The sequence below is a fragment of the Dipodomys ordii genome, unplaced genomic scaffold (genome assembly GCF_000151885.1).
Source record: "Dipodomys ordii isolate 6190 unplaced genomic scaffold, Dord_2.0 Scaffold42, whole genome shotgun sequence".
NCBI classification, from domain to species: domain Eukaryota; kingdom Metazoa; phylum Chordata; class Mammalia; order Rodentia; family Heteromyidae; genus Dipodomys; species Dipodomys ordii.
In genome coordinates this window covers 4,058,619-4,085,442 of record NW_012267258.1, presented here as the reverse complement: position 1 = coordinate 4,085,442, position 26,824 = coordinate 4,058,619, and the positions used below count along the sequence as shown (strand labels likewise).

General features: G+C 46.3%; 1 protein-coding gene across 3 annotated transcripts in view; it reads right to left on the bottom strand.

Annotated features, from left to right (window-relative positions):
- Vdr (vitamin D (1,25- dihydroxyvitamin D3) receptor) overlaps window positions 1–22,317 on the bottom strand; it is a 63,073-nt gene extending 40,756 nt beyond the window's left edge. Inside the window, exon 1 of one of the 3 annotated variants that reach the window (XM_013018846.1) lies at window positions 22,268–22,317. The gene's annotated coding sequence lies outside the window, so the exon portion shown is untranslated. Of the gene's footprint in view, window positions 1–12,219; window positions 12,257–22,267 lie in introns of those variants that run through there. The other 2 variants (XM_013018845.1, XM_013018848.1) reach the window with 2 other exon arrangements.
- Between the last annotated feature and the right edge of the window lie 4,507 nt (window positions 22,318–26,824).

Below are 26,824 nucleotides of genomic sequence, written 5' to 3'. Positions count from 1 at the left end.
GCTCACATCTGTAAGTAATCTTAGCTACTCAAGAAGCTGAGATCTGAGGACTGCAGATTGAAGCCAGCCTGGGCAAAATACTCCATGAGACTCTTATCTCCAATTAGCCACTCCAAAAAACAGAAGTAGAGATGCAGCTCAAGTGGTAGAACACTGGCCTTGAGCACAAAACTCAGGGACCAACGAGCCCAAGCGCTGAGTTCAAGCCCCAGCATCTGCACAAAACTCCATAGTTTGGAAAAAAATCTACTATCTGCTAAGCCCTGCAGTCTGGAAGGTAGGAAGCCATTTTATTTTATCAATGGTAAAACCAAAGTTCAGAGTACTTTGAGTGACTTGCCAGGTCTGGGGCCAGGCAAGTAGTGGCACCCGGTACAGCCAAATGAGGGCAGGTAGATGGTCACACCCAAGAACATCTCTGCCTCCTGCTCACTCCTCCCATTGCCAGTGATACCCATCAGAGAAGATATCTATTGCTTTATACTGGGACCTGCTCCAAGGTCCTTATGCTTTGGATTTAACCTCCACCACACCCTTGTTGGGTGAACTCTGTTATTATCCCTATCTTTTTTTTTAAATTGTGCCAGTACGAAAGCTTGAACTCAGGGCCTGACTCTCACTCTTTACTTTTTCTGATGAATGCTGGTGTTCTACCATTTGAGCCACACCTCCATTTCTAGCTTTATGCAGTTAATTAGAGATAAGAGTTTACCGGAGCTGCCTTTGAACTCTGCTGATCAGGTCTCAGCCTCCCCAATAGCTGGGATTATAGGAGTGAGCCACTGGCACCTACCTTTATCCTTGTCTCGAGAGGAGAATGGAAACACAGGAAGGTAGCTTTACTTTGGAGCTGAGGTTTGAAACTAGGCAGCTTACCCCTTGAGTCTCTACTCTTCTACATTTTCTTTCTTATTATTTTTTAATCAGCACTTTTAAAAAGAATTGTTATTATAAAGGTAATATACAGAGGCATTACAGTTACAGAAGGCAAGTAATGACTACATTTCTTTTTTGGACAATGTCACCCCATTCCCCTTTCTTCCCAGTTGGGGGGGGGTCTGGTCGTGGGCCTGAACTCTGGGCCTGGGCGCTGTCCCTCAGCTCTTCAGCTCAAGGCTAGTGCTCTACCACTTGAGCCACAGCGCCACTTCCGGCTTTTTTCTTTTTGCTTATGTGGTGCTAAGGAATCGAACCCAGGGTCTCAGGCAAGGCAAGCGCTCTACCACTGAGCCACCTTCCCAGACCGTACAGTTCATTTTCAACATAGGGTCTAGCGAGTATTTGTTTACCCTTTGTCCCCCCATTTCTGTGCTTCCCCTTGCCCTCCCAAAGACAGATAAATGAACAAACAAGACAAAAAGAATAGACACAAAAATAACAACCAAGGAAAATAATGTCTTGTTTCTATTTCCTGAAGTTCATGTCAATAAATACCATTTTATATATTTATACTTCTGAATTTTCTAGGGGAAATATATCATCCATGTTTCCAATCCTAGACCCTGGACATCATTCACACCTACTAATTCAGAGAACAAGATGCTGGTGGTTCATGCCTGGAATCCTAGCTACTCTGGAGGCTGCTATCTAAGGATCGTGATTGGAAGCCTAGGCAATTAAGTTTGTAAGACTCTTATCTCCATGCAAGCACAAAAAAGTGGAAGTGGAGCTGTAACACTCACTTGAGTGGTAGAGTGTTAGCCTAAAGAAAACAAAACAAAATTCAGGGACAGAGCCCAGGCCCTGAGTTCAAGCCTCAGGACACACACACACACACACACACACACACACACAGATCCTGAGGTCAGAATATTTCACCTCCAAGGAACCTTAGGCTCAAATATCAAAAGCCTCAGAGTCCGTTTTCTATTCACAAGCTGAGAACCCCATTTCAAGCAACAGTTCTCTCTTCCCCTTCAACTTTTCACTACTGGTAGGTCTTTTTAAGAGAGATTAGCCAGGATTAACCTCTGGGTCCAAGTGCCAGTTAATAGGAAAATAGGGCAAAAACATGGGAAGAAAAGAGGACAGGTGAAAAAAAAAATAACCCCATCTCACTTTCCACGGTCATACATGCCCCCTCCCCACCCCACCCCACCAACCAGAAGTCATGTTCTGAGTATAGAACATTCCACTGCTTTGGCTGGGGCTTTCCCCAGAGCAACACCTTCCTGACCCTGACCCCAGACTTGACCTTGTTTTTGGCAAGAAATGAGATCACACAGTTCCTGACAGTCACCGAAGCCACAACCACTGCCTCCCTTATACCTCTACCTTCCAGCACACTCCGTGAGCACCCACTTTCTCAAAGAGTCTGTGAAATGGTCATTTCCTGGGGTAGAGTCCTAGGAAAGCAAGGATCAAAGTTCTGAGCCCCCTGGGTTCAGTTTAACTCTACCACATTGACAGGACCCCCTTCAGATTTTTGAAGATGGTAGAGCTCTATGAGGAGAGTCTAGGAATGGACAAGAGCCTGACCACTAAAATCCTTTTCAAGCTGGGTGCTGGTGACTCACATCTAGAATCCTAGCTATTCAGAAGGTTGAGATCTGAGGATTGTGGTTCAAAGCTAGCCAGGGCAGAAAAGTCCACAGGACTTATCTCCAATTAAACCACAGAAAGCCGGAAGTAGAGGCATGTTTAAAGTCGTAAGGACAGCCTTGAGCCAAAAAGCTAAGCCAAAGCATGAGGCTCTGAGTTCAAGCTCCACTATTGGCACCTAAAATAAATAATAAAGTTTCCAGCAACTACAAGACCAGATCTCCCATCATAATGAGTTCAGGGAATACATTTTATGAAATGTATTCCCTGATCCTTTAGGGGAGCCCCAACATACATGCCTGAGCATGAGACCCACACAGCCTTAATGCACCCTTAAGACAGGAAAGGCATGAAGATGAGTGGCCCATGTACCCCAGTGGGGAATGGGTCCCCATCCTATTTGGAGCTGGAGTGATCAAAACTGAGCTTTTAAAATTGTTGAAGGAAGAAACCAAATCTGATTCCTTCCACTTTTGCTAGATACTAATGTTCATACCTGTAATCCTAGCTGCTCAGGATGCTGAGATCTGAGGATCATGGCTCAAAACCAGCCCAGGCAGGAAAGTTTATGAGACTCTTCATTCCAATTAACCACTAGAAAAGCTGGAAATGAATCTGTGGCTCAAGTGGCAGAGCACTCAGCTCAAGCAAAAGAGCCCAGGGACAGTACAAAGGTCCTGAGCTCAAGCCCCAGGACTGGCACATACACTCAAAATTATTGACATTCAAAGATCTCACTCCTTCTAGAAATAAATGAAAAAACTAAGTCATTTCTGTGCAGAGAAAAAAATTTTCCCTAAAATTTGCACCTCCAATGTGTGCTATCTATTGGACTCTGGAGTAGATGGGTCCATGTATCCACAGCCTTAACTGCACATGGACTGTGTGCACATGCTCTTTGCTTGCTACTTTTTAATTTTTTTGGTCATTCTTTGCCTCTGCACACGGAATGGTGAGCACTTATGGCCCTCCTAACCTTTTATTTGTCATCTCTTTATGCTAACACATCACTAAGGCATGCCAAAGTGACAGCTAAAGTGACATTGAACCCACAACAACCTCTTTGTTACTTCACAGAAGAAGGAGCAGGAGAAGAGAGGAATAATGAAGGAAGGGCAAGTGTGTTACATAAATAGGCTTTATCCAAGCTACTGTGTGTGTGTGTGTGTGTGTGTGTGTGTGTGTGTGTGTGTCCCCATACTGGGACCTTACAGTCTCACCTGGCTTTTTTGCTCAGGGCTTGTTCCCTACCACTTGAGTTACACTTCCGCTTCCTGCTTTTTGTTGATTAATTGGAGATAAGAATTTCAATGATTTGTCTTCCTGAGCTGAATTTGAACTGAGATCCTCAGATCTCAGCCTCCTAAGGTTACAGGCATGAGCTACCAGCACCCAGCCCAAGCTACTTCTTTCCCTATAGCCTCTGTATCTTCTCTATACACACATACTTTAAATGTGAACAAGAATGGTTGACATTAGAAAGGTCCAAAGTAAAACCCACTATAGACCAGTCACCTCAGAAAATTTCAAGATTGGAAGATAAATTGGCATCATTCATCTAATCTGTTTTAAATCCCTTCTAGAATATTCTAGCAAAATAATCTTATTCTTAGCTCATATCAATATTTTTCTTGATAGAGAGTTTGTCTCCCAATCGTTTTGGATGCTTTATGGATGGCTCTATGCTCAGAAAGCTCATCCTTACGCACAGATAAAATAGCCCTTGTAGTTTGTCACCGCCTGTCCTAAACCAGCTCTTTGCAGCTCTAAAAGATGACTCTCTAGAACATTCTCCATAGACCTTATTAAGAGAGGTTTGGAGTGGCCACCACAAGGGGACTTCTTACTCAAGATACTTTACGGTTAGCAGTCATCAATCAAATTGTCATAAAAATCTATAGTGCTTAAGTTGTACATCAGTTAGCTGGGGAGAAGGGAAGGGAAGAAGTCAGCCTGGGTGACATTTGAGTTAATTTTAGACCCCATAACTTTCTGAAGTATAGGCCTGATTCTTGTAAAAGCAGGAAGTGAGTCAGAAGTGATTCATGCCTGTAATCCTAGCTACTCAGGAGGCTGAGATCTAAGGGTCGAGGTTCAAAGCCAGCCTGGGCAGGAAAGTCCATGAGACTCTTATCTCCAATTAATCCTAGAAAAAGTCTGAAGTGAGACTGGCTGTGGCTCAAGTGGTAAAGCACTAGCCTTGAGCAAAATAAAAAGGAGCTCAGGGATAGCATCCAGGTCAAGAGTCTAAGCACCAAGATCAGCAGAAAAAAAAAAAAAAGAAAAAAGAGCAGGAAGTGATGGAGTAAGCATAGACCATGTCTGCGTCACTTCCATGACTGAAACTGGATAGGACAATTCCACAAGGGAAGGGCCCTGTGGAAGCCTGGGGGGAGGGAGGGTGGAGCGGGCAACTTGTTCCTCTACAAGGATCCCACTGCCTCTGTCTGCAGCCCATTGGTCGGTCTCCTGGGGGGATCGGGGGAGGGAAGAGCTGGGTCCCAACGTCACAACTCTCAGCACATTTATTAGACTTACCACACATTTAACTACTGACTGAACTAGGGGAAATTCAGTGGCTGATGGCCCAGCAATGGCTAGAAGTTTAACCCTGGACATGGCTCTTAATCAACTATTTGGGGAATATCCATCTTTGAGAAGCTGATAAAAGTCATGGACTGGGCTGGGTAGCATGGCCCCTGCTTATAATCCTAACTACTATGGAGGCTGAGATCTGAGGATCACAATTTAAAGCCATTCCTCTGTGTGTGTGTGTGTGTGTGTGTGTGTGTGTGTGTGTGTGTGTAGAGGGGGAGAATATCATAAGACTCTTATCTCCTATTAACCAGCAAAAAGCTAGAAGTAGAGGTGTGGCTCAAATGATAGAGCAGCAAGCCTTGAGAGAAAAAGCCAAATGAGAGTTTGAGGACTGGAGTTCAAGCTCCAGTGCCACCACCACTACCACCACCCCCCACAAAAAAAAAAAAACCATGAATTGACATCCATACAGTATTAGGGTATACAGGGTCATCTGATAGATGCTACAAACTCCCATTCACCGAGACTCTCTCTTGGTGACTGTCTGTCACTCTTAGCAGCATCTTAGGCTGGAGGCCCCAGGTCGTGGAGTGGAGCCACTGCTTACTTTAGATCAATTTCCACTTTTTATCGGCAACAAGTATTTCTGCAAGCTGCTTTTTTCCAGTGGAAACTCTGCCCTCAGCTTTGTCAACAAGATTTCTAGGCTGATTACTGCTGGGCTGGTAACAGGCAGGTAGGCTCCATCACTGCTAGTAAGTGTGGGAAGCTACAGTGGTCAGTCAAGCATACGGCGCTGTTCTCATTATAAGTCATAAAACCAAGCTCTCTGGATTTTACAGCTCAGGAAAGTGAGGCCATCTGAGGGAACTTGACTTATCCAAGGCCACATAATGAGGGAGAATGCTTTCCTACTTCCACCCTGGCTAAGTCCTGAGAAATCCAATTGTTGACCTGAGCAGCTTTCCAGGGTAGTGTAGTAAGGGGTAGGGGTGTATTTCATTCTTTGGGAAGACACTGTAAGAGTCTCTAATGCAGACTGCAGAGGGACTACTTCACAATGGCAGATTCTTTTCAGAAAGGTGGGTGAGAATCACTCACTTCTTCCTGCCTGGCCAAATCCAGCTTTCGGCTTCAGCCTTCATGGTTAAAGACACAAGGCAAGAGCCAGGCGCTGGTGGCTCACACTTGTAATCCTGTCTACTCAGGAGTCTGAGGTCTAAGGACAGATCAAAGCCATCTGGGGCAGAAAACTCTAGGAGACTCTTATCTCCAATGAACTACTCAGAAAAAGCCAGAAGAGGTGTTCTGCTTCAAGTGGTAGAGTGCTAGCTAGCCTTGAGTACAAAGAGGCTCAGAGGCAGCACTCAGACCCTGAGTTCAAGCCCCAGGATGTGCAAGAAAAAAAAAGATATGAGGCAAAGTCTCAGGATGGTCAGGAAATATTTAGAGGAAAGTGAGATGGGCCTGCTGGATCTTTCTCTATTCTGTATGTTTTTCTTGGGATACTTGGATGGGGAACTTGGCTAAGATATTTGATCCAGGCAAAAATGGCAGAACAAGGAAGCTATTTGCCTGATGACAGTGGAGACTAAGTGATAGAAACTGAGGCAGTCATAGAGAGTAAGCACCAACAATACAGAGAACGTAGACTCCTTGCCCATGTAGCTCATCGCTAAATGAGACTTTTTTTTTCCTGATTTCCTTCCTTCTTTCCTTCCTTCCTTGCTTCCTTTCTTTCTTCCTTCTTTCCTTCCTTCCTTCCCTCCTTCCTTCCCTCTTTTCTCCCTCCCTCCTCCATTTCCCTCTCTGTTTCTCTCTCTCTCTCTTTCTTGCTTGCTTTCTGACTCCAGGACAACTGAACTACTTTTTCTTCTAAGACATCCCCAAGCTGAGCTCTAGGTGTCCTGTGTGTCAATGCTGGAACCCTCAACCCGAGTCCTCATTGGCCCAAGTCCATGTTCCCTCAGCCAGACCACTTTGAGGCCCAGCCCTCCTTGTCCCAAGCTATCCATGGCCCACTGCATTTCTTTATTTTCCTTCCTGACTGATGTGATCATGGAATCCCTGAGTTTCCTTGTAGGTCCAAGATACTGATGGCTCCCAGCATTGGATTCCCAGCTAATATCCAGCCATCTTGAGCATCTGGGCCCTCTTGGCTCCCTAAACAGTGTCCAGCTTCCCCCAGAGTTCATTCCTGGTTTCTCATCTATAAAGAGAGCCATGGTGGTACCTTAATCTCAGAGCTATTGTGAGGACTGAATAAGTGGATCTCAGGAGTACTCAGAAGGGTGCAATGCAAGATCATAAAAGTTAGCTATCAGGGTTGGGGGCATGGCTCACGTGGTAGAGTACCAGCTAATAAGCAAAGGTGTCAGATACCAAGTTCCAGTCTCAGTCTCAGACACAAAATAACAATTAGCTACTGCTGTTAGAACAGTCCTTGGAAACTCTAGGAAAATGGGAAGAACTGCAGGATCCCAAGAAGGGTGTGTGGGGGGGTGCTCAAGTGGGGTTAAGCAGAAACTAGGTCTTAGTCTTTAAAGCCCAAACAAACATTGGCCAGAAAGCTACATTTTTGTACTCCTCCACTCTCTGTGGCTTCCGTAATTCTGGCTACTTGCTGTAGGGGGAGATGGATCATTCTATTTATTTATTTATTTATCCATTCATTCAATCAATCATTTATTTATTTGGTTATTTATTTATTTACTTATTTATTGTTGGTTATGGGGCTTGAACTCAGGGCCTGGGCACTGTCGCTGAGCTCTTCAGCTCAAGGATAGTGTTCTACCACTTTGAGCCACAGTGGAACTTCTAGGGGTTTTTGACTGGTTAATTGGAGATAAGAATTTCACAAGGGTTTTTCTGCCCAGCTGGCTTCAAGCCGAGATCTTCAGATCTTGCCTACTGAGTAGCTAGGATTATAGGCGTGAGCCACCAGTACCTAGCTGTAGTTTAGTTTTGGATAATGACCTTCTGTCTCATTTTGAGCACTGACTACACAGCAAGACCTATACTAGAAGTTTGGGACATGATAGGGAGAAAACATACCCTACCTTCTTGAAGCTTATACTTTACAGAGCCATTCAATTGAGTATGTTGACCAATACTACTGGACTGGTTAGCACAAGGAAAGACAGGAACATGTAGGAGAGCCCTTAGCCTTGGCGAGAAGAAAGAAAAGTAGGTTCTTTGGAGATGGTCCTTTTCCCATTTGCCAACAGAGAAGTAGAAGAGTTCAATATAGTGGTGGTAAGAAGGATAGCCAGGCTGTAGGCATGGGATGCTATCCACCACAAGGGAAGAGAATATTTGAGCTGCACATGCCAGTCCAATATGTTTAGAGTGAGTGGGAAGGAATCATGAAGAGATAAGACAACTGATCATATTTATGTTAAAAAACCTCCAGGAATTATATCCCATTATTTTCTCTACTGCGTACTTCCAGTAAACCCATTGAGTGCCAGGTTTTGTCAGTGTGTGTGTCCCCAGTCCTGGGGCTTGAACTCAAGGTCTGGGCTCTGTTCTTAAGTTTTTGTGCTCAAGGCTACTGCTTTACCCCTTGAGCCACAGCTCCACTTCTAGCCTTTTGGTAAGTAATTGGAGACAAGAATCTCACAGCCTTCTTGTCCAGATTGGCTTTCAACTGTGATTCTCAGATCTCAGCCTCCTGACTAGTTAGGATTACAGGCGTGAGCAATGAGTGCCCAGCTGAATACCAGGCTTTTAAGATTTTGTTGGTTCACTGAGAAAGTATTCCAAGGATCAGCCAAGTAGAAAGTCTATTCTGCAGCCAGCTGAGGGTCCTGTGTTGTAGACCCAGAGCTGTTGGATGAGTCTTAAACGCTGGGAATCAGACCATTAGTTATTGAGCAGGAAGGGAAAGATAGGAGAAAGACTTCTGGGAAAATCAGCCCCATTCAATATGCAAAAGATGTTTTCCATGAGAGAAAATCGAAGGAACAAATAGTTTAACAAGGAGAAAAGGAAGCTGAATAACTCACCAGTCAATTATTCCTTCATTCATCAAGATTTTTTCTTGGGGGGGGGGATGTCAGATATGGTTGCTTAGCACAGTAAGAGCTGATGCTACACGGCTTTTGGATTTCCAAGCCTGCCTTCAGGCTATTCAGCTTTCAGCAGTCCTGGCCAACAAGGTCACTTGATTGTTGCCAGGAATCACTGTACAGAAGGGCATCAGGCACAAATACACACACATGCTTACCACTTGTACCATGGGCCTGGAAGAAAAGTCCTATCTATGTATAGGCACATGCCAACCCATAATTTGTGACCAGATGTTCAAATTCTTACCTGGATAATAACATGTGCCTCATCTTACCCTCAAAACTACAATGGAAGATAATCTTACTATTTTAATATATGAGTCCAGCCAGATACCAGTGGGTCATATCTGAAAGACTCAGAAGTCAGATCTCAAAATCACAGTTTGAAGCCAGCCCAGTCAAGAAAGTATGTGGGACTCTTATCTCCAATTAACCACTTAAAAGCTGAAAGTGAAGCTGTGGCTCAAGTGGTAGAGCACTAGCCTTCAGCAAAAAGCTCAGGGACAGTATCCAGGTCTTGAGTGCAAGCCCTAGGACCAGCACAAAAAGATAAAATAATGAATAATCTGTCTGGAGGACTCTTTTATGACCACACACTGCTAGGAAAGAGCTGTCCTAATGCATGAACCCTCTCTAACTACAACCTGCCTTTCCTAACCCTGTCCCATTGGACATCTCCATCTTCCTTGTATTTCTTTGGTACAGGGATGAGGATGAAACAGATTTAATTCCCTTTCAGTGACTGCTCTCTCAGAACAGAGGTTAAGCTAAACCAGGGTTCTCCAGGAAAATAATCTTCTTCTTTCCTAGCAGTCCCAGGTCTCTCTGCCAGGCAATTGTTCCCCATAGAGCCATCCATTCTGGAGAAGGAATTGGATGAGGTCAGCTCAGAGCTCAGCTCAGGTAAAGGGCTAGTGGTGGTGGGGGGAAGCCAATTCCTGCTGCTTGGCTAGGCTGTACTGTATCAGCTAGAGTGGCTGCCAGTTGGGCAGCTGATGAACAGAATTTCAGTGACCATGGCCTTTTCCTGCCCAGACCAGGGGTGAGGGTGGGGAAAGCGGAGAAGCGGCAGCTCCTCCACCTACTGCTTCCCCTTCTTTTCCCAGAACTCCCCCGGACCTGAAAAATAGCTTTGTAGCCAGACTCTTCAGGAGCCTTGGATTGAAGTTTAACAGAGACAAAAATAATTCCCTTGAGTGAGCTATTTTCTGCCCAGCTTTCAGGATGATAGCTCAGGATGATGGATGGTGGGGGTGGGCTTAGGGAAGAAGTTGGCCATGAGCCACCATCCGCTGAGGGCCCTTTCCATGCCCACACCTTACTCCCCTGGCAGCCAGGCTTCTCAGAGAGGTGGGAACCATAACCACAGGGGTTCACGTACTGATGTGAGTATCATCTTCAACTACAGGAAGAGCAGGGTGGAGAGTGAGCTGTGTGGGCTAGGGGCATGCATCCTTCCATGTTTCCTGCCATCTCCAAGAATGGAAGGAAGAGGAAGGAAAACACTGCTACTTTACCAGGCCTCAAAAAAGGGAATACTACACCTGACTTCCAATTGTATGTTTGTTGTATCCATTGAGATAAAGTAGTTATTTATTTATTTATTTTTGTGCCAGTCCTGGGGCTTGAACTTAGGGCCTGGGCACCGTCCCTGAGCTTGTTTGGCTCAAGGTTAGCACTCTACCACTTGAGTCACAGTTCTACTTCTGTTTTTTTTTTTTTTTTTTTGATGCTTACGTGGAGGTGAGGTTCATAGACTTCCTGCCCAGGCTTCCTTTGAACCATGATCCTTGGATTTTAGCCTCCCAAGTAGCTAGAATTACAGACATGAGCTACTGGTGCCAGGCCTAAGACAAAATATTGTTATAAAAAATGTGTTATAAAGCTGGGGGCTGGGGGCTCATACTTGTAATCCTAGCGACTCAGGAGGCTGAGATCTGCAGATCATGATTTGAAGCCAGCCCAGGCAGAAAAGTCCCCATGAGATTCTCATCTCCATTTAACATCCAAAAAACCGTAAGTGGAGCTGTGGCTAAAAGCAGTAGAGCGCTAGCCTTAAGCAAAAGAGCTCAGGGATAGTACCCAGGCTCCGAGTTCAAGTCCCACCATCAGTGAAAACTGTTAAAACATCAGCTATTATTTCACTATTATTCTTCCAACTATTTAAGAGTAAAAGGAAGAATAAATTCAGATGTAAAGGAGAAGCTATGAAGAGACAAATTTATAGAGTGAAGTATCCTTTGTTAGTCTGGGAGAGCCACAAGTACAGTGGATGTGGGGGACTTCAGAGGAGGGCTCAGTGGTAGAGCACTTGCCTAACAGACATGAGGCCCTGGGTTCCATCCTTCCCACCCTCAGCACCACTATGAAGTACAGAGGACTCATAAAGTGTCCCCATCTAGCCTGAGCTCATCTCTGAACTTTCCAATGGTTATTTTCTTTTTGCCTAGAGACTCTTTATAAGTTTTTAATTTTTTTTTCATACATGACTTTGCTTCTAATATCTACAGGAAAAAAAATCTCTGCTTAGACCGAGTGTGAGAAGGTGAAAGAGAAGAAGGGAGGAATGGAAGGAAGGGGGAATTCATGCAAGGTTATCATTCTTTTTCTTTCTTTCTTTTTTTTCTTTTTCTTTTTCTTTTTTTTTTGCAGTCCTGGGGCTTGAACTCATGGCCTGGGCTCTATGCCTGAGGTTCTTTTGTTTAAAGCTATCACTCTACCACTTGAGCCACAGTCTTTTCTGTTTAGGTGGTACTAAGGAATGGAACCCAGGGCTTCATGCATGCTAGGCAAGCACTCTACCACTAAGCCACATTCCCAGCCCTCCTTCTTAAAGATTTGTTGTTAACTCACCAAAGAGTGCTCATTGATTCTTTAGTAAGGGCCTTTTTCTAAAATGGTTCCTATTTATACATGTATACTTATTCTCTGTAACTGCCCTCTGTTCAAAGATAGAAACACATAGGATTTTCCAGTGCTGGTAGCCCAGTCTTAGCTTCTTAGGATACCAATATCTGAAAAATCAACGTTTGAAGCCAACCCTGGGCAGATAAATCTGTGAGACTCTTACCTGCAATTAACCAGCAAAAAACCAACCAGAAGTAGAGGTGTGGCTCATGTGGTACAGCACCAACCTTGAAGGAAAAAGTCAAATGAGAGCATGAGGCCTTGAGTTCAAGCCCCAGTGTTGGCACAAATAAGAAGGAAGGAAGGAAGGAAGGAAGTAAGGAAGGAAGGAAAAGGGAAAGAGTGAGGGAGGAGAAAAGAGAGGAGGGGGAGAAGGTGGGGGTGAAAGAGAGAAGGAAAGAAAGAAAGAGAGAGCGGAAAAAAAAGAAAGAAAAAGTCAGGCCAAACCTGGCTAAAATATGGTCTATTGCCCATCTTTCACAATGGTGATGGAAAATTTTAAAACTCCATTTTCAAGGCTTTAAAATGGAGGAATTGTACTCTTGGAAAAAAATCTAATTGCCTAGATTCCTCCCCCCCTCCCCCCCCCCCTTTTTTTTTTTTTTTACAAATTAGCTCTTGTGGCCCCATTGTGCTGTACTTCTAGTAGTTGTTTTGGTCTAAGGTAAGCTACCAGTCTAGACCCAGCTGGGGCCCTTGTGGTCCACCACATTAAGCTCTATCCACCTCCACCTCTTCATTGCCCCTCTCCTGGTCCCTGTGTTGTACCAGCCCACAGTGAGCCTACAGTGACAGCATCACTCTGTGATCAGAAGCTGCAGTTCAAAAAACTACCGCTGTGTGGCCAGAACTAATTACTTAGGTTGAGTGCCTGTTTCCTCACCTATGCAATGATAAAAACAATAGTGCATTCCTCCTAGGGTTGAAGGATTCAAGCCATGCATGCTAGAGTACCCAGCACAAAGCATGTGCCAGTAATAGTAGTTCTTGTAACTGTGTATACCTGATACACTGAAGCATACCTGAGCTGAGTGAGCCCAGCTTGGTTTTGTTGGTGTGGGAGAGGGGGTAGTACTGGGGCTTGAACTCAAGGCCTAGGTGCTAGCTAACCCTTAGCTTTTTTGCTCAAGGCTAGTACTCTACCACTTGAGCCACAGCTCCATATCTGGATGTTTGCTGGTTAATTGGAGAGGAGTCTCACAGACTTTCCTGCCTGGGCTGGCTTCGAATTACTATGCTTCCTGAATAAGTAGGATTATAGGCATGAGCCACAGGTGCTCAGCTTTGAGTCCAGTTTGTTAAGGTGATTTAACCATATCACACAACTGCCCTTTCCAGCTCAGGGAAAACATCTCAACATGTTTCTATCCAATGAAGAACTTCTGAGTGAATCTGTGATACATTAAATACTGGATTGAGCTGAGACACTTCAGTGCTGAGACTCCACCTGTCTGTTCTTGGGGCTCAAGTAATGTGTGCATAGAGGACAATTGAATGGACAATCACAACACTGTCAGTGAAGTTATGCACAAAACTCTCCCCACCCAGCCCTGCCCAGAACAGCTCAGGCACTTGAAGGAGGACTCAGGGTGAATCTCTTTCTTTCTTTCTCTTTCTAGACTCCTAAACTTTGAAGACCTTACTAAGAGGCACCCAAATTCAAACTGGCTCCTCTTTACTTCCAGTTTCTCAGGCTGCACACAGAATTTCAACAAAACCAATCAGATCTCAAATGGAGTTCATTCTAATGGAATTTTACCCGAGGCACCCCATCCTCCACTTCTGAACATCATGGCACCCAAGATATGAGTGTGCTTGCCAAATAGGCTGGGCAGAGGTAACTTCCTACCCCTGGCAGAAATCCGGAAATTCAGAGCCGTGTGGAACAAAGAACTCTGCCCTGAAGGTGTTTTCCAGAACCTTCCTGGCCAGCTTGGAACTGCCCCATTCACTTGGGCATGTACCACCTGCCAGCCTCTTTTCTAGCCTTCTATGGACAGGAAGGGGAGGGAGAGACTTAGTTGGGCAACCAGGACACTGCAAGAAAAAAAAAAAGGCAGGGGCAAGTGACAAAGGGGACATGCCTGTTTCACTTAGAATGACCTAAATTCAAATTCTGGCTCCTACTACCTTGATCACTTTGGGCAAAATATTTAGCCTCTGAATCTTTTAGAACCTCAGTTACCTCTTCCTATCATAAGGACATTGTTACCCATTTCTTAGGATTCTTGAAAGGCATAGGTGTGAAAGTGCATGGAAAGAAAAAAATAAACATTTAACATAATGCCTGGAATGTAGCAAGTCATACAAATCCCAGATTAAAATGATTTTCAGCTATTAGATAATATGGTAACCCCTTAAGGGTCAAAGGTTGAGGTAGAGAGAGAAGCACTGGGTGGAGTTGGGAGGTGTCAGGGTGGGGGTTGGGGAGAGAAAGAAGCAGAGAGCCCTGCTGTGGAGCATAGCTTCGGTCTGGCAGGCAAAGTGAAGCCCAGGGCAGAAGCACTTGCCTGCCCCTGGAACTGACAGGCATAGACTGGCTGAGTAATTACAGAGTTGAGGGCTGGGGTGGCCCAGGCTAGTGCCCAGCCAGCCACATTCTTTAGTTGTGTGGGTGGCTGGGTGGGTGGGCAGCTGGCTGTTTATGTGGCTACCAGGATGCTGGGGGCATCTAACAGCTCAGCTCCTCAGCACTGCCAGGCAGGCTGTTAAGCCTTGGCCGGGAAAAGGATTCTTGGCAAGTATTCTGTTCCTTTTCCCCTGATAACCTTCTGTCCCCTTCCTTCAACCCTCATACCACTCCCTGCTTCTCCAATGGGACAAGCCCCAAAGCCCCAGCCCAAGTTCAGACTCCAAACAATTGGCCAATTAGAGGCTATTAAACACCAGTCCATCTTAACCTGAAGCTCTTAAATAATCATGAAGCTCTGAACATATGTGTGTCCCAGCCCTACGTACTGATTAGCTAGTTCACACATGGTTCTGATACTTTATATCCTTTCCTCAAAATGAATGCCAAAGTAACACACACACACACACACACACACACACTTCCCAATCCACATAACCAATATGCAGCTTGGTGGGTGGGTAGGTACTCGGGACTGACCTCAGGGCTCTTGACTGATCTAAAGAAGCTACCAAGTTTTGAGCAAAATGTAGAGCCACAGGACCAACTACACTTAGAGGCCCAGCTCCTGAGTCAGGCTCCAGCCTCTATGGGATCAGCTATGTACAATGCAGCAGACAAATACACACATCAGCCAGAAACCAGATCCTTTGGTCATGAGCAATACCATCTTAACTTAAAAGGGCCTGTAGAAATGCATTTAATATGCCTTTTTTTCAATTTAAAAATAAAGTCTATATCAGGTGTTGAAAAGAATGGAGACCAGGCATGGTGGTGCACAGCTGTAACCCCGGTTATATAGGAGGTATGAAGAAGAAGGATGACAATCCCAGGCCAGTCTGAGCAACACATTAGGAAGATCCTATCTCAACCAACAAGTTGGACAATGGTGGTCTACATCTGTCATTGCAGCTGCATAGGAGGTGTAGGTAAGAGGCTGAGATCAGAAGGATTAAGGCCAGTCTGCTCAAAGGGTTCATGAGATCCTGGCTCGACCAATAAAAACTGGATGTGATAGTGTATACCTGCCATCAGCTCAGCTACATAGCATGCATAAATGTCTAGGTTAGCCCAGGCAAAAAGTGAAACCCTGTTGAAAAAGTATTGAAAAGCAAAAGGGCTGGAGATGTGGCTCAAGTGGTAGAGCACTTGCCTAGCAAGGGTCAAGGCCTTGAGTTTAAAACTCCAGTACTATCCAAGGGGAAAAAAGTGATATTGAAAGAAGCACACCAATAGAGGATGCATGGATGTAAACTTCAAGGCCAGGTGAAACAAAACAATATATTGTTTTCTAAAACACACATGGATGATCACTTATAAAGCAAAGCAAAGAAATAATTAACCAAAATCCACCTTAGAGTGAGTGTGTGTATGTGTGTGTGCATGTGTTCTAGGGCTTGAACTTGGGGCCTGAACTTTTTTGCTCAAGGTTGGCACTGTACCACTTGAGCCACAGCTCCATTTTTGATGGTTTTTGGTAATTAATTGGAGATAAGAATCTTATGGATTTTCTTGCCTGGGCTGACTTTGAACCTCAATCCTCAGATCTCAGCCTCCTGAGTAGCTAGGATACATATGTGAGTCACTGGTACTCAGTGCAAAAGGACTTTTATTTTTTTGCCATGGAGCTTGAACTCAGGGCCTGAGAACTGTAAACCCCAAGCTCACAGATAAGGAGACTGAAATTTGGGGAGATTAGGAAATTTGCCCAAGGTTGCTGGCCAGAAAGTGGTGAAGGCAGGATTTGAACCCATGTATAACTCAGACTCTTCTGTTCTGTCCAGCAGTTTTGAACTAAATCATCTCAATAATCAGAAGACTGAGATCTGAGGATTATGATTTGAAACCAGCCCAGGCAGAAAGATCCAAGAGAGTCTTGAGCAAGAACGTTGAGTGAGAGTGCCACGGGTTCAAGCCCCAATACGGGCACAAAACAACAACAAAAGAAACCCTCCCACACTTACAACATTCCTTCTATGAGCAGTCTAGAATCATAGTACTTATTCCAAAGCTAGCCTGTTGATATTAAGGAGCTAATGGGTTCAGAGGCCCTTAAGGGACAGCCAGGGGCTGGGGGGGAGGGGGAGAACAGGTAGGCAGGGTATGACTAGTTTCCCATTTGCCAACAGGACATGTTTTTTTTTTTTTTTAATCTTGTACTTAGCATAGAGCAGATTATGGATAAAATGGAGAGTATTTTTTATTTGCCTTCCAGGTCATTCAAGTCTTGCTGATTTCATGCTAGCTGTTTGTACAATGCTTCCAGATTCTTTTAAGCTGCTTTTAACTTGAGCAGGTACCGATGACTGCCAGAGGCTCCTCAGTCTAAAGGTGTTGGCAGAAGTGCCACCGTCCCTAGAATAACCTTTGGGCAAACTGAGCCTGCTCTCAGGTCAACTTGTTCAAACTAGTTAGTAATTCTAACCCTAATACTCACATGCATTTATCCCAGGCCTCCAAAAGTGCTAGGCATGACACAGAGTGCTGTAGATGTCCCGTGAAAGGAAAGGTGGCAGAGTTTCTGAAGGCTACAAGCTTTGGCATCCTGCAGATCTGAACGTGAGTGAGTCTTGAACTGCCCGTCACAAACTGGCTGATCTCAGCACATGGCTTCATTTCACCAAACCTCAGTTTCTTCATTTGTCAGGTAATTGGAGCAGTGGTTCATGAGTCACAAGGTAAAGCGCTAAGACTGGGAGGTGGTACTTGTCATATAAGTAGCTCAGTGCCAGGTACTAAGGGAGTAAGCTACTGTTCCTGGAGCTCTAACTCCAGTGCCAGCAGATGTCTCTCTAGCAAAGGCCCGAACCTCCTGGGTCTCTAATAGAGCCTGTGTCTCACCTGACTACACACCTAATGCTTCAACTTGTCATCAGAAGGCCAGCGAGAGGCAGCAGCTTCCCAGGAACAAGGCTCCTGGGTCCTGCCCAAACTTTACTTTCCTGCTGGCAGAACTGCCCACACCCCGGGCAGGGACCAGGACTCTCCTCTACGCAGAATGAGGACTTTGTGTGGCATCTGGTTCTGGGAACACTGCTTAGTCTATTCCTTTGGCACGGGACCTGCAGGGCAGGTTTGCAAACGCATGACACACACTGAGACTCACAGAGCTGCCTACTGCTTTTACCGTGTATCCACCAGTCACCCCTGCCCTGCCTGCCCTAACGAACCAATGGGTCTCATCACCTCCTTCTTCACCCCTACCCCAAGTTGTTTCAAAGGTGGAATTTCCTAAGAACCTTTCACTTTTGTCCTTTCATGGATGGTGATGAGAACAAATTTCTTTCTACCACTCAATTATGAAGAAGGCCCCACTTCCCCCTGCCCCCCATGCCTTAATCACGCAAATGCCATTGAATCACTGGAGACACTCGCCAGGGATCTTTCTCTGAGCATCTGGATCCTGAGACCCAAGAACTCATAAAGAAGGGCACATGTCACCACCACAGGATGTTGATGCTGCCACCAACGCCTATAGCTTGGGTTGAGCAAGAACTGTCTGTCCCCACCCTGGACCATTTCCCCAACAGTCAGACCAGATGGAAGAGGCAAATTCTAGAAGTTGGAGGGAATGGACTTCCATCTCCTGCTGAGCATCTGCTCTCTTCTCTCGGCTTTACCTTGGGTGCCATTTCCTGGGATCATGATTGCAAGTGACCTGTGTCGTCTATCTACCTGGACAAGGTTTAGCCACCCTTCCCTTCCTGGTGGTTGATTCGCTTTCTGGATTTTGCTATGCAATGGAATGGTTGGTTTCCCCAGAAGTTTAGCAAGCTGTAAGGACAAACGAATGGGCTGGAGATGAAGCGAAGAGGGAAGAGGAAGCATGGGACCTGGCTCTATTATAAATCCCAGTTCCCCCTGGGGAGCCAAAGAGGAGTTGGCAGGCCTTTCTGTTCCTGTCTAAGGTAGGGGTGGAGCAGAAAAAACCAAAGGTGAGGCCAGTCACAAGTCAAGGGTGAAAGGAAGTCACACTAGTGGTGGGCTGGGTCCTACCACAGGGTGGCAGGGAGCAATGCTACCCTCAGGGAAGAGACTAGAATTAACTGATAATCCCAGGGAGCAGGCTGGGTGTTGGGGCTGCTTCCAGAATTAAGCGATCCTTTCCTCTCCTCTCCTCTCCCGTCCTTCTTGATTCCTTTCCTTCCTTTCTCTCTCTCTCTCTCTCTCTCTTCCTTTTTCTTTCTCTCTCTCTTCCTTTTTCTTTCTCCCTTCCTTCCTTTCTTCTTTCTTTCTTTTCTTTCTTTCTTTCTTCTTTCTTTCTCTCTTCCTTCCTCCCTCTCCCTTTCTTTTTTCTTCCTTCTTTTGTTCTTTCCTTCCTTTCATATGTGTGTGTGTGTGTGTGTGTGTGTGTGTGTGTGTGTGTGTCCTGGGACTTGGATGTTTGGATGCTGTCCCTGAGCTTTTGTGTTCAAGATTAGTGTTCTCCATTTGAGCCACAGCTCCACTTCCAGCATTTTGTTGTTTTGTTTTGTAGTTAAATGTAGATAAGGATCTCATGGTTCCCTGACTGGATTTGGCTTTAAACTGTGATTCTCAGATCTCAGCCTCCTGAGTAGCTGGGATTATAGGTGTGAGCCACACATGCCAGCTACCTATCCTTATTCCCCCCCCTCAAATATTGAGCTCCCTCTGCCCCATGGTCCATCATTATTGTGTGTGACCTTGGCTGTTCACTAGGATGACCAAATGTTCCAGTTTGCCCTGGACAGTTTTGCTTTATCTCAGTGGTATTGGCTAACCCACCCAGAATCTCTCTTTTACTCTCAACAGTATCCCAGTTTGGATGATACATTATATAACCTCTCTGTCTTAAACATCCAGCAAGGTGGGAAAGGTTAAGGAGCAACCAGACAGAAGCATTAATTCAAAGCAAGGCTTTGGTAGTTCAGAGCAACAGCTAGGCTGGCATCAGCCCAGTCAGATCTAGACCATCTTAGGGAAAGAATCTGAGAGTTGTTCCTCCTCCTGGGGTCCTAATCATAAAGCTGGTCCTCAAGGATCTGCTTCCTGATACCCCTCACTACGATGGCACTAAACTGGGGCACAAAGTAGACTCTTCTTTTTTTGTGTGCTAGTCCTGAGGCTTGAACTCGGGGCCTGTGCTTTTGCTTGGTTTTCTCACTCAAGGCTGGTGCTCTACCACTTGAACCACACCTCCACTTCTGGACTTTTGCTGGTTAGAAATAAAGATCTTATGGATTTGTCTGCCCAGAATGGCGTTGAGCCTCAATCTTCATATCATATCCTGAGTAGCGAGGATTACAGGTATGAGCCACTGGCTTAAGGCTCTTAATGCAATCTGGTCATTTCCTTGCTTCCCTTTGTCTGCATCCTAAACAGACTTACAGCAGTGACCAAGGAAGCAAGAGCCCTCTGTCTCTGTGCAGACATAAACTCAAGTGTTGTCCAGACACTCCTGGCCCTTGCTCCCTGGCTTCGAGAACTCCACTAATGCATAAGTGATAGTGGATTTCTAGCAAAGGTCCCAGAGACTGGTCTTAGCCGGATAGTCCCAGCACCCTTAGGATGTGAGGTAAAGAATTCAATGGTCAAAACTTTCTCTCTCATCTTGGATAACCACTTGGTTCAGTCTCCCAGGTTTTCCTTTGCTGAAGGGCTTTGGACACTTGCTATCTGTGCTGGATGGGATGGGGACAGAGGGTAAGGGTCTAGGAATTTCTCTTGGACCTCTGGGACTCAGTCCCAAAAGGAGACCAATTCTGAGGCAGAATAAAAAAAAAGAATGAGAGTGAACATAACTACATATAATCAGAGTACATTAAACAACATAACCTCCTCCTCTAATATACAAGTCTGATGGATGGGTGAGGATGAAGAGACTTCCTAACTCTCTTCTTTTCTGTTCTTCATTTTTCTCTCATCCTCTCCCTGCTCCTTAAAAATATCTTGGTAAGGGACAAAGTCATTCCTGATCACTACCAGCCAAATCTAAAGCCATGGGACTCAGCCAGGGCATAGACTGTAAATTCCCACAGTTGGCTCCACAGCCTGGCTTACCTCCTTGGATTTGGATTTTTTCTCAAATAGGTCTATAGAGGCTACTGAATGAGAGGTCATATGGGGCTCTGGGCATTTGTTTTCTGTTCTAGGGCCTCTGCTATCCAAAAGATAACCCAGAGAAAAAGTGTCGTTCTTGCTGACCTCCAGTCTGGCTGTATGCCAGTCACCAAACTATGTCAGAAATACCTAGAGTTCCTCCAGCCCTTGTTTGAGAGGAAGATCCCCCAACCACCACATTCTTAGTTCATAGAATTGAGGTTCCTAGGACCAGACCATCTACGTCAGCAAACCACCCCTACTCCCTAGCCTAAGTCAAAGTATTCCCTACAAGTTTCTGGTTCCAGAACCGTCTCAATTTCTTCTCTGGGCCCATCTCCTAGCTAACAAGGTGGGAGAAATGGAATAAAGGGCTGGAGAAGTCTGCAGTATTGGGATACACCTCCTGATCCCAGAGAAGGATAAGAGATGTAGATTCACCACAAATGCCACCATCCCTTCACGGTCATCCCCTTCCGGAATCATCTCATGGCCATCCAAACAACCACTTCTGGGTTGGGTATATGAGCCCCTCCCCCTTGCTAGACTCATGAAGGAGACGGTTTTCCACAGAACTGAACTCTGCCCAGGGGAACTCCTGCAATGCTCAGAAAATGCCTGCCCAACTGCTTGCCTGGGCTCTGGCCCCTCTGGCTGCAACTGAGCCCAGACAGGAGGCTGACTCACTCACCACAAGGAGGAGGAGGAAGAGGAGGAGGAGCAAGAAGGGCCTAGGCTCAGAGATCCCTGGCTGTGCCAGACTAGGCAGAGTGACTCTCAACCCCTGATCCCTGGAAGGGGGGCGGGGAGGGGGGGCAGCTGACATACTGGCCTTGGAGACCAAAGCAATTCCCTACAAAGTTCTTTTTTTCTGAATCCTCACCCTCTGCCCACATAATCAGTTCCCCTGATTCCCAGACAAAAACTACTTCCTTAGATCCTCTCCTCCATTACCCTGTGTGTCCCCAAGTCCCTCTGGATATCTCCTGGGGGGTGGGGGGTGGGGGGGAGTGAAATCGAATGTTTTAGAGCCAATTATTCTCAAATCACTGGGTTACAAAAAAAAAAATCAAGAAGAGAAAACTACCCAACTACTATCCCAGAAGAGCACACATGGATGGCACAGGATTCTGAATGAATCTCAACTCTCAGAAGACCCCATTGGCAGCTTCCACGCACCAGACGTCGCTTCCTTTCCCATTCCTCCACCGCAGGCCAAGGCGCCTCACAGAGGAGGGAAACAATGTTTCTTGTTGCCCCGCAGGGTGGTGGGCACTATCCTAGGCTACAGTTTCTGCTGTTGAGCCTCCTGCACACCAAGGCACAGACTTCAGTGCCGGCTCCGTGTTCTAACCTCATGGCTCAGTCCAGTCTCCAAGTTTGCGCTTCTGACTTAAGACTAGTGCTTACATCAGAGACCTCAGATCTCGAGATTTCTTCCCTTCTTAAACCCTGGGCTTATATCCTACCCTAGGACCCCACGCCCACCCCATCCCCATCCCCGCTTCTCCCCGGTCCGCACCTGGTCCGGCGGGTGCACGCGCTGCTCTGCGCTCCCTCCCGGCGTTTCGGGCTCGGGCTGCTGCCTTTTGACAAGCAGGGACAGCCCAGCACCTGGTCCCGCCCCGCCAGAGGCCACGCCCCTCGCCCCGCCCCGCCACCGGGCCACGCCCACACGCCACGCCCACAGGTCCTGTCTTCTCCTGCCCCGCACGGTACGGGCATTGTTAACCATCTTAACTTGGGATCAACCACAGCACCGTCGCCTTGGAGACTCTGCTTGGTGAAATCCCACACGACTGCGTGTAGGGCAAGGCCTGTTTCTGCCCCCAGTGGAGCAGAGTTTTGGGTGGTTTTGTACAGAGCACAGGCACGAGTCTGCCTGTGATACTGGGTGGTGGATCTTGCCACCGCCTCCCCCCCCACACCCCGTCTGCCTTGGTTCTGCCCAGCCTGCTCAGAACGCCTCAGCCAGGTGCGTCACCTCCACCTGAGCTGACCTGGCCAGGTCCTCATTGCTCACCAAGGAGGTGGAGAGCGCTTGCCCATTCAGGGCTCCTTTCTCTCTGCACTGACGGTAAATCCTGGGGTGTTCACTGCTGCTGATCACCGAGAAGCTCAACTAAACTCCCAAAGTTAACATGAAAGGGCACCGAGCAGCAGAGCCCAGAGGCACATCATCCCTCCCACCTGACACCTCCAGATGTTGAGAATCTCAACCAAGCTCGGTTTAAACTTAGCTTCCCCAGCCCCTACTCTCCGTTCTCTCCTCCCGTCTGAGACTTATTAGGGAGGAAGGAAGGGTGAGAGAGAGGGAGGGAAGGAGGAAAGAAGGAAGGGAGGGAGGGAAGAAGGAATGAAGGAAAGAGGAAGGGAGGGAAGAGGAGAGGGAGAAAGGGAAAAAAGGAAGGAAGAAAGGAAGAAGAATGGAGGGAGGGAGGAAAGAAGGAAGGAAGGGAGAGAAGGAATGAAGGAAGGAGGGAAGGAAAGAGGGAGGAAAAGAGGGAAGGAAGAAAGAAGGAATTGAAAAAGGAGGGAAAGAGGGAAGAAAGAGAAATGGAGGAAAGGAAGGGAAGAAGGGAGGGAGGGAAGAAGTAAAGGAGGAAGAAAGGAGGAAGGAAGGAAGGAAGAAAACTAAAGTACAATATGAGACCTGAGATTGTGGGTGACTGTAGAAAATTTGGGCTAAAAATTGGTCCCTACTGGCTGAGATATGAGATTGCTGTTCAAAGCTATCAGGGGAGGAAAGTCCATGAGACTTCCAATTAACCAGCCAAAAGCCAGAAGTAAAGCTGTGGTTCAAGTGATAGAGCACCAGCCTTGAGTTAAAAAAGCCAAGGGACAGAGCCCAGGCCCTGAGTTCAAGCTCCAGAACTCAAACTCTTTGTCTCTCTCTCTCTTCATGTACATACACATACACAGAGTATATGAATACTAAACATGCCATAGTTATGGCCTGTGTGACTATTTTTTATAGCTCTTGGCTGTAGCAGTGAATCTGATATGTCACATACATAAAATATCTAAAAATACAAAAATACTTTTAAAATATTTACTTTTCATTCCAAACTTTTGTGACCACAAAGTAGAAAATACTTTCCCCAGAGTGAGGGATGGGAAGACATTGTCCAAAAAGAAATGTACTCTTTACCTGACTTATGTAACTATAACCCCTCTGCACATCACTTTTATAATAACAATAAAAATTTAAAACTATCCCTATTGTACAACGGATGTGTAGAATTGTTGCTATTTTTGAAGCTGAGACATGACAAAATCACTTGAACCCAGGATTTCTCTCTAAATATGCTCCCCTCTCCTCTTGTCACCCCCCATCCCTCTCTTTCTTGTCTCTCCCCAATCGCCCCCCCCCACTCTGTATATCAGTACTAGGATTTGAACTCCGGACCTGGGAACTGTCTCTCAGCTTTTTCAATCAAGGCTGGTGCTCTACTGTTTGAGCCACACTTCCACTTCCAGCATTTTGCTGGTTAATTGGAGATAAGACTCTCATACACGTTCCTAGTATGCCCCCACCCCTTCCTTGTTCCATTGTAATGGTTACCTCTTGCCCCTGTTTCCTCGGCAAGGATGTTGCCTTCCCATACCCCTTCTCTCTAAGCCTTGATGGCAGGCACTATTCCTGCACTACATGTTGAACAGCTTTAAATTCCTTTAGCTAGACTACTGCGTGAACAATGCCCTGGATCCTCTACAGAAAACACTTTCCTTTCCTTTCCCTAAAGGTAGCCTTTCTTGCCTTGGCTCTGGTAGAGATGGTTGGCGGTGTTTGTCTGAGGGACACTCCATGTGCATCTCCACTCAAGTGCATCATGGCCCGTCTATAAGCACTTGGGACATTCAAGACACCATACGATCGGCCATCGATGTAGCCATCTATATAGAAAATGAGCCAGGTGCATGCTACCTGGGAGGAAAGATTCCAGGTGCCAGGCTGAAGCTAGCCTTGGGCATCTCATTCCACAAGGCAGAGGCTGGTCTCTGTGATGGCAAGGTAGGCGGAGAAGATGCGGCTGTAGTCAGGACACAGGGCTATAGTTTATTCTCAGTGTGTGGGTCTCCCATTTCCACAACTTGGAAACTGTCCTCAAGTCTGGCTGACATCTTGGCTCTTTGAGGTTCCCACAGATTCTGTTTTGTAGACAGAAGGTTTAAGTGTCCAGAGGTTGCTTTCCAGGTAAAAGTGTGTCCTTTGAACTTGCAATGGGACACTCCCATCTGACTGTTTGCTTTCTCTTGTTTTAGGGCCCTTTTTTCCCCCTTAAATATTTTATGGTTATGGTTATAGGAAAGTAGAAGGGAAACCTCTCACTCAGAAAACCCCACAGAATTTTATTTTTCTGGTGGCATTAAGGTTTGAACTCAGGGTTTCATACTTGCTCAACAGGCTCTCTACCACTTGAGCCTCACTCCCTCCTCAAGCCCTTTTGTGCTTTAATAATTTTTTGGGGGGGGGTCCGGTCGTGGGGCCTGAACTCTGGGCCTGGGCGCTGTCCCTTAGCTCTTCAGCTCAAGGCTAGCACTCTACCACTTGAGCCACAGTACCACTTCCGGCCTTTTCTTTTTGCTTATGTGGTGCTGAGGAATTGAACCCAGGGCCTCATGCATGCAAGGCAAGCGCTCTACCACTGAGCCACCTTCCCAGCCCTGTGCTTTAATAATTTTTCAGATAGGGTTTTGTGCTTTTTCCTCAGCCCAGCCTCAGATTGTGATCATCCTACCTCTGCCTCCCGTGTAACTGGACTTACAGGTGTGCCTTACCATGCTGGCCTCCCTACCTCAAGAACATTTGCAGAGACATGAAGGCACTGAGTGTCAGAGGCAAAAGATGACCAGGCTGTCTTCTCACTGAGCTCTCTTATTTTGGATATTGGGAAAAAATGAGATCACAAAAGGTGAACTCAGTTGTTTTTTTAAGACAAAGTGAATCTAGGACTGAACTCCTTGCTGATGTTCCAGATGATGAGAATGGAATGAATAAATATAAGAAGCTGTAGGCAGCAAAAACAAACCAAACAAAAGGGTCTTCTCGGGACAGTGTTTTGCAAACTGTTAACTGAACTCTGTAGTAAAAAATGAATTTTTAGCACGACCTAGTAGTGTCTTATGCATATAGATAAGTTGTATGAAACAAAAGCTACCCTGTCAAGTTCTCTATTTTCTCAATATTCCTTCCTCCCTCCCTCCCTCCCTTCCTTCCTCCCTCCCTCCTTTCCTTCCCTCCTTCCTTCCTGCCTTCCTTCTTTCCCTCCCTCCTTTTCTTCCTCTTCCCTTCCTCCTTTTCTTCCTCCATCCTTCCCTTGCTTCCTCCCTCCCTTCCTTTCTTCCTTCCTCTCTCCCTCCCTCCCTTCCTTCCTCCCTCCCTTCTTCCCTCCTTTCCTTCCCTCCTTTCCTTCCTGCCTTCCTTCATTCTTTCCCTCCCTCCTTTTCTTCCTCTTCCCTCCCTTCCTCCCTCCCTCCCTCCTTTCCTTCCTTCCTTCCTCCCTTCCTTCCTTCCTTCCTTCCTTCCTTCCTCCCTCCCTCCTTCCCTCCTTTCCTTCCCTCCTTCCTGCCTTCCTTCCTTCTTTCCCTCCCTCCTTTTCTTCCACTTCCCTTCCTCCTTTTCTTCCTCCATCCTTCCCTCGCTTCCTCCCTCCCTTCCTTTCTTCCTTCCTCTCTCCCTCCCTCCTTTTCTTCCTCCCTCTCTCCTTCTCTCCTTTCCTTCCCTCCTTCCTGCCTTCTTTCCTTCTTTCCCTCCCTCCTTTTCTTCCTCTTCCCTCCCTCCCTCCCTTCCCCTCTTCCTTCCTTCCTTCCTTCCTTTCTTCCTTCCTTCCTTCCTCCCTGCTTTCTTCCCTCTTCCCTCCTACAGATTGAGTTTACTATAGAAAGAGGCGGATACTTCCAAATCTTCACTCCAAATCTACCTGGCTCCAGGGCTCCATTCCCAGTAGCCCAGCTCATGTCTCCATCCCGGAGGCTTTTGGCACTCATCTTTCTGAATTGCTCCCACCCCTTCAAGTCCAGGTTGCCAACCTGCTGGCCCCTCACATGGCAAGTGTGCTGCTATGGTAACACACAG